The 6784-nt window shown below is 36.0% G+C and overlaps 3 protein-coding genes across 3 annotated transcripts in view; all 3 read right to left on the bottom strand.

Annotated features, from left to right (window-relative positions):
- LOC143715491 (uncharacterized) overlaps positions 1 to 6784 on the bottom strand; it is a 659702-nt gene that overhangs the window by 476552 nt on the left and 176366 nt on the right. The gene's annotated exons all lie outside the window — the stretch shown is intronic.
- Positions 1 to 6784, bottom strand: part of LOC143715483 (uncharacterized) — a 349601-nt gene that overhangs the window by 201182 nt on the left and 141635 nt on the right. The gene's annotated exons all lie outside the window — the stretch shown is intronic.
- The window catches only part of LOC143715461 (uncharacterized), a 272811-nt gene that overhangs the window by 156314 nt on the left and 109713 nt on the right, over positions 1 to 6784 (bottom strand). The gene's annotated exons all lie outside the window — the stretch shown is intronic.

The raw sequence follows: 6784 nt of genomic DNA, 5'->3' as shown, positions 1-6784 counted from the left end.
GCATTTAAAAAGTACATGGCCATCATGTTTAACTGAGCTGCTAAAAAACCTCTTTGTCTACAAAAGTTACCTATTTTCAGCTCATTCATTATGGTGATGTCTGAGATCTTCAGTAAATTGGCACATTAAATCGTTTTATTGGTGTCAACAGGCTGAAACAAACTACAGCATCATCACCTTTAACTTCAGTTCTTGTTTTTGCTCTTTCACTTCCATCGGGTCTGAAACATTAATAGCGTGTTAATAAGTTGTTAGAATGAGTTCTAGAGGATAAATGTGAATATTGAACCCTGATTTAATAACAGAAAACAAGTGAGATCTGTTTATCAAATATTATATTTTTGATGTACCAAAGGTTAGTTTTGTCATCCTCTTGTTCAGAGCCGGTCCGAGCTATGATTTAGGGGACCCCTCCGACTACGCGAAGTCACCTGTGCTTGACGATTATTGACACAAATGCCACGCAATAATGATACATTATAAATGAATACAGTGAGGTTATGTATTAATACAAAATAAATACTTAATAAAAAATAGATGCCTACTTAAAGGGATAGTTCACCCAAAAATGAAAATTCTGTCAGTATTTACTCACCCTCATGCACTGTAAAAAAATATATGTGACCCGTCACAGAAACCAGGGACACAAGTCGGCAGCACAACTTTCGAGCAAAATGAGAAAGAAGAGTTTTTTTTTCAAAATTGGTGATTTTCAATTTTTTGGAGAATCTGTTCATTGAAATCACGAAGAAGCCTCTCAATGTTTGAGATAGCAGTATTGGTATATTTAAAAGCTTACATTTTGAGGTTGAAATCGGCTTGTTTTCGGAGATTCTAGCATGCAGTGGGGGCGTGGCGTGTCATTGTCTGTGTGTATTTCCATACTGAATAACGCGGCGCTTTTGCCCCCGCCCTCCAAGTGAACCGCATGGCTACTTATTATGCTGTGCTCGGGCCGGCTCTATCTGATATCAAAATTCAATGAAGATGGATGCCGCAAAGATTGTCGCAGACGAGCTGAACCGTCTGGCAGTTACACCGAAAATGTTTTCGCCGCACTTCGTGGGCTCGGGAAACTGAACCGGAGGTATGGGTGCGGCGCGCGCGCCCTCAGTGCTTGAATACGGCGGCTCGGCTCGCTGACAGCGGTGGCTGGCTGTTTCATATGTGACATCCCGATTGCTTTGAATGCGGAACGTTTTGTGAACAGGGAACAGAGTTAATGGACTGGCAACAATCTCCATAGAACATGAACTGGCACAGAGAATCGAAATAGATGATGCAGTTAAGACCCTTGCTGCGATGAAGGCCTGCAGTGCGTGTTTCTGAAATGTAAGTTAAGCTTCATTTGCTCTTTAGTCGTTATTTAAGATGCTGAAGCTGCTGATGATATAATGTGCTTGCGGACATTTCATTTGTGTGTGTATACGCACATAAGAAAGTGGTGTAAAGAGATTTGCAACAGTAATTTGAGGAGGTGAAATGTGATTATTTGGAAAATTCCAGAAATGACTGCTTAAAGAAAAATGCCAGCAGGCATTTGCCTCCTGCATAAACTTTAATATTGTTGACATTTTGGGCACACGAGCGTTGCGCACTATTTGCGTTGTATGTAGGCCTATATGGCTTACTGGTCTTTGTGTGTTGTTGCTGGTTTTGCGTTATATGTATATGGCATATTGGTCTTTTTGTGTTGTTGCTGGTTTTGCGTTATATGTATATGGCATATTGGTCTTTCTGTGTTGTTGCTGGTTTTGCGTTATATGTAGGCTAAACAGCATATTGGTCTTTGTGTGTTGTTGCTGGTACGTTGCAAATAGAGGGGCAGCACAATTGTTTTTCGCCTAGTGCGGCAGAAGTGCACTCATTCGAAGTGCAAAAAAAGCTGTAAAGCACATGGAGGAGCTTTACAGGGGGTATGGCTTATCTAAATGAGATGTAAATGAGCCCTATTGTCATCCCCAGCAGCAGAGACAGGTGAGAACTGCACAATCTTTAGAGGTCGTTTTCTCATCTTTGAGCTTTTTTAAGTGCCTACTTTAAAATGGCCACAACTTCTCCAAATATTATCAGATTTCCACATGTTACACATCGTTGGAAAGCTTGGAGATTACACTTTCAGAATCTATGAATAACTCAAAATGCCCCAGAACCGACTTGTGTCCCTAGTTTCCGTGACCGGTCACATTTTTGTAATTGTATCGTTTTATTGTGATGTTGGTTAAAGGGTTTGAGTGATAGTGTTTGTTTGTATTGTTTGTTTTGCTGTAGCTCTTACGGTGTCTCCATGAGTGTCACGAATAAAACGCTAATGGAAACATCAGTTTAAGGAGTACTTGACCATCATTGCAGTGGGGTAGCTACAGTAAGAGCTTGGCCATTCGTCGTTCGAGTCTGCTGTGTTAATGACTGGTGTCCATGCCGACGGGTCTGTGAGAACTGGATGTTCACGGGCAGCAGGTCGATTTCCGATGGTCAAATGTGGTTCGTTTATGGATAACTATGGCTGAAAACGAGGATTAAACTTACACTATGGATTGAGAAAGACTGTGTTCTTCTTCAGGTGACATTTATCCTTCGACGCACTTCTAAAGCAGTAAAAAGACATTAACAGACCTGCCAACCTTGAAAATATTTTTATATTTATCATCAGGGGGGGGGGGGGGGGGCATTATTTATTCATGATTAATAACCAGTCTAAAATAAAGAAACCCCTAGAAAACAGTAAAAAAAACAACAAATAGATGTGCACATTTTAGATAGGCTACTTAATTTATTATTCCGATATCCAAATATGATACTAAATCACACAGAAAAAAGGACTTTTATTTGTGACGTGCTGTTTTTGCATTTGAACATTGCACATTATAAACAGGACACGCATTAGCTGAATAAACGTTAGCCAATACGAACATATTTATAGAAAATAGTTGACAATGAATAGACAGGAGTCCAATAATAGCAAAACGAATCACTTATTCTAAAAAGAATATCAAGTATATAAGTTTAGATGAATCCGAAATATGGGGCTGTGTTAACAGTAAAACGTCTGTCTTTTAACGAATTTTAAAAACACGGATGGATAATACAAAATGCTTTCTGACATGTTGACAGAAAAAAACACAACCTAAAACAAAATTTAAACTTAGCCCGTCAATTTACAATTATCTTCTCTCTCTGTGCGCGCGGTCTGTGCTTGTGAGGGAGAGCTCGCACAGCACTGATACAACGGTACTTTTTAATCCATAAGTAACTAATACGCTAGTATCCATACAAAATAATTATGTAACATAATTAGTTACTTTAGTTATTATTAACACAATAACATAACACATGCAGACTACGTTTCTCAGCACTTAGAATGAATAAATAAACGCCTGTTTCTCCAGACACGTGCTTATCAGTAATCCACAAATTACAAAACTTTCATAATCACTATGCCATAGCGATTTTAATTTTATTTAGATTTATTGTTCATTTAGATTTAAAATGCATACTTAAGCATTTTATAATTTGCATGGCTGAATGATGTTTTCCTCTTATCTGAGTGACCATGAATGAAGGAGTATTTTAATCCATGCGATCACTCCCGTATGATCATCGAATCCAGATTAAGTTAACTAAAAACAATATTTCAACTTTCCACATCCACCCCAGCCCGTTTACCTTCAGGAGTCAGAAGTGCTGTGACTACTGTACTGTCCTCGCTTATAAACTCAGTCAGACGTCGGGCCGCGGGAGTGGAAGAGGATCGGTCTTGCTGCCGATTTTCAGTCTCTTTTTAGTGATAGGCCTTACGCATCTGTCAATCATCCCCGCTTGGTATTTGGGGAATGAACCCAGCGCTATGATTGGTCGAACTCCGCTTCTTTTGCTGTTGCTTGATTTGAGGACTGCGCGTGCACAGAAGCGTCACCAGGTTTTTGCGTAGTTTAGAGTGACAAATCGTACCACCGTACTTTGAGGTCAAAATGCGTACCCGCTACGCAAAATGCGTACAGGTTGGCAGGTCTGCATTAAGCTTAAAACAAGGGTTTGAAATGTTTAAAGCATTTTGAAAGACCAAATAATTTATTGTGTTTGAAGTGATATATATATATATATATATATATATATATATATATATATATATATATATATATATATATTAGGGCTGTCAAAATAACGCGTTAATTTCGATTAATTAATCTGAGAAGAAATAACGCGTTAAAAAAAATAACGCAGATTAATCCATTCCGTTTTGACCTTTGCGGAGCCGTTCTAGCATTCGTGTAAAAAGAAGGAGGGAGACAAGAACGCGCAGCTTGGGTCATTGTTTGGAACATTTACTTATAACAAACAGAGTTCGTCAAACTCTAAAGTACCACATCAATGCAAAGCATCCAGGAGTGTGTGCGTGAGTCGGTGAGTGTGTCTGAGAGAAAGCGCGCTTGTGTGTGTGTGTGTGTTGTAACTTTTCACGCGCTCTCACGTCACACAACCATTTTCTCACGCACAGAAAAATCGCGCACCAAAGAGAGGACACGGAAACAGACAAGACAGAGCACGTTACTTATGATATTAAAAAAATCTCAGCTCTCAGATTCTGTTAATTTTATTACGAAAATCAAACAATACAATTTTGGCGCTTGTAAATGTGACATGACAGATCCCTATACCGGCACATGAGCCGATCATCTCTAGCTAATAGTAAATAAACACGAATGACCAATGTTGAAAGATACAGTAGGGCAGCCTAAAACTTACCGAAATGTATATTCCTCGATCAATCAGTGTTTTTCAACCGCGAAAAGAGGTCAATAAAACAGCTGGAGAACAATTATGTCACATAACATTTAGCCCTAAGTTTCCTCAGGAAAGCCATTTCATGACCATATAGCATGTTATAGTTGGCTATAAAAAAGAGCTATAGAGTATTTTTCAAAATGTATGCCTAATAGTATATTACGTATGTATTATATTTTTACTTATATCAAAGTTGTTATTTGTAATAAACACGCATTATATTTAATTTGAGCTATTTTTTAACCTTAAATACTACCAGCTGATATGGCTCTCTGTATTTTTACAGCATTGGGTGAGATTTTTTTTTTCTTGAGAAAAATGAATGCCTATCTTGTGTACCTAATATTTATCCAAATGAGTCAATATTGCATCAAATCACAATAATTAAATTAAATTGAAATCGTGAAATTTGTGTCAAGCAATAATAATAAATACGTAGCTTACCAGAAATTGTACCATGTAAACATTGTAAGATTGTGTATGCGATTAATTTAGATTAATTAATTACAGAGTATGTAATTAATTAGATTAAAAAATGTAATCGATTGACAGCCCTAATATATATATATATATATACACACAAGTTTTAAAGGAAATATTTGTCTCTACAAAGGGTTGTTTTAAAAACACAAAAACACTTGATATTAATGTTTGAGGCTTCATGATTATTGTTTGGAAATTTGAATAACGTTTTAACTGTGCTGAACATTTTTATTACTGTGTGTGTTAATCTGGTAATTTTAAAATGATTGAGTCGAATTGTTCCTTTGATAATGTTGAATGTGAAGGGCTGATTAATAGTCTCCAACATGATATTGAAACCATTAATAATGAGTATCAAACATCAACAGAGAGTTTAAAGCGACAACAGATAATAGTGACAATTGAGGCTAAAGAACAATCTTTGAGTGAACTTAAAAGTAAACTCCGAGAAGATTTAGCAGAATCTCAAGGTCCCCGACGTTCTGTTCGTCCACGAAATCCCACAGAAAAAATGCTTGCATTTCAAAAAGATGAAATTCAGAAGAAAGAAAGAAAGATTATTTCCATGTACGAACAATGGAAAATGTTGGCACGTAAGGCTAGAGATCAACTCTAACATAAATGTTAAACGAATCACAAAAATAATCAGGCAAACTAATAAACTTTTGTCTATTTTCGCCATTTTGAACTGAAAATAGACCACTATGTGACGTGACTAGGGCTGCAACTAACGATTATTTTGATAATCGATTAATCGGACGATTATTTTTTCGATTAATCGATTAATCGGATAGAAATTAAATTCGATTTTTTTATTTATTATAACTAAATAAAACCGTAAATCAGGGTATTTATGTGTAAAAGTGTACTTTAAAAAGTGCAAAAGCCACACATTGAGTTTTACTAATATCAATATTTGCATTGTTTTTATTGATAATTGCTGATGGCAAGTTGACAAACATGATTATTGTTAAAAAAAATGATATCCAACATATTATGTTTTAACACAATTTTTGTTAAAACAAATTTACACAGACATGTTGTTCAGATGTGAATATCTGAACTAAAAACATCTAAAATATATAATTCATTTAATTTTTATTTAAAATTAATTATATATAAGGAATATAAGGATAAAGAATATAATATATATTATATATATAATATATAAAAGAATATAATATAAGGATAAATTGATTAAATAAATATAGAAAGACTGAAAACAATTGTGTGAATGTAGAGCCGCAGTAGATCGCGTTTGAAAAACAATTAAAAATTAGTAGACAAATGCTATAAAAAGAGAACGGAATGGAGGTAACGTTACCCAGCAAGCTAACAGGCTTGAGTAAAGGACAGGAGAAATTATGCATTAGTGCACAAGCATTTGCTGAAAACCACTGAGTACAGTGACTAAAAAACAATATTTTACTGCTGCTGTTATTAACTGCCTTTATATTTAGTGCTTCACTTTGTAAACACCGTTTTAATTTAACCTATTTCTGCGGTAGCGCTATTT

The sequence above is a fragment of the Siphateles boraxobius genome, unplaced genomic scaffold (assembly GCF_051911475.1).
Source record: "Siphateles boraxobius isolate OS27281-9 unplaced genomic scaffold, OSU_SipBor_1 6, whole genome shotgun sequence".
Lineage (NCBI taxonomy): Eukaryota > Metazoa > Chordata > Actinopteri > Cypriniformes > Leuciscidae > Siphateles > Siphateles boraxobius.
The sequence above is the reverse complement of the archived record's forward strand: the minus strand, read 5'-3'. Positions and strand labels throughout refer to the sequence as shown.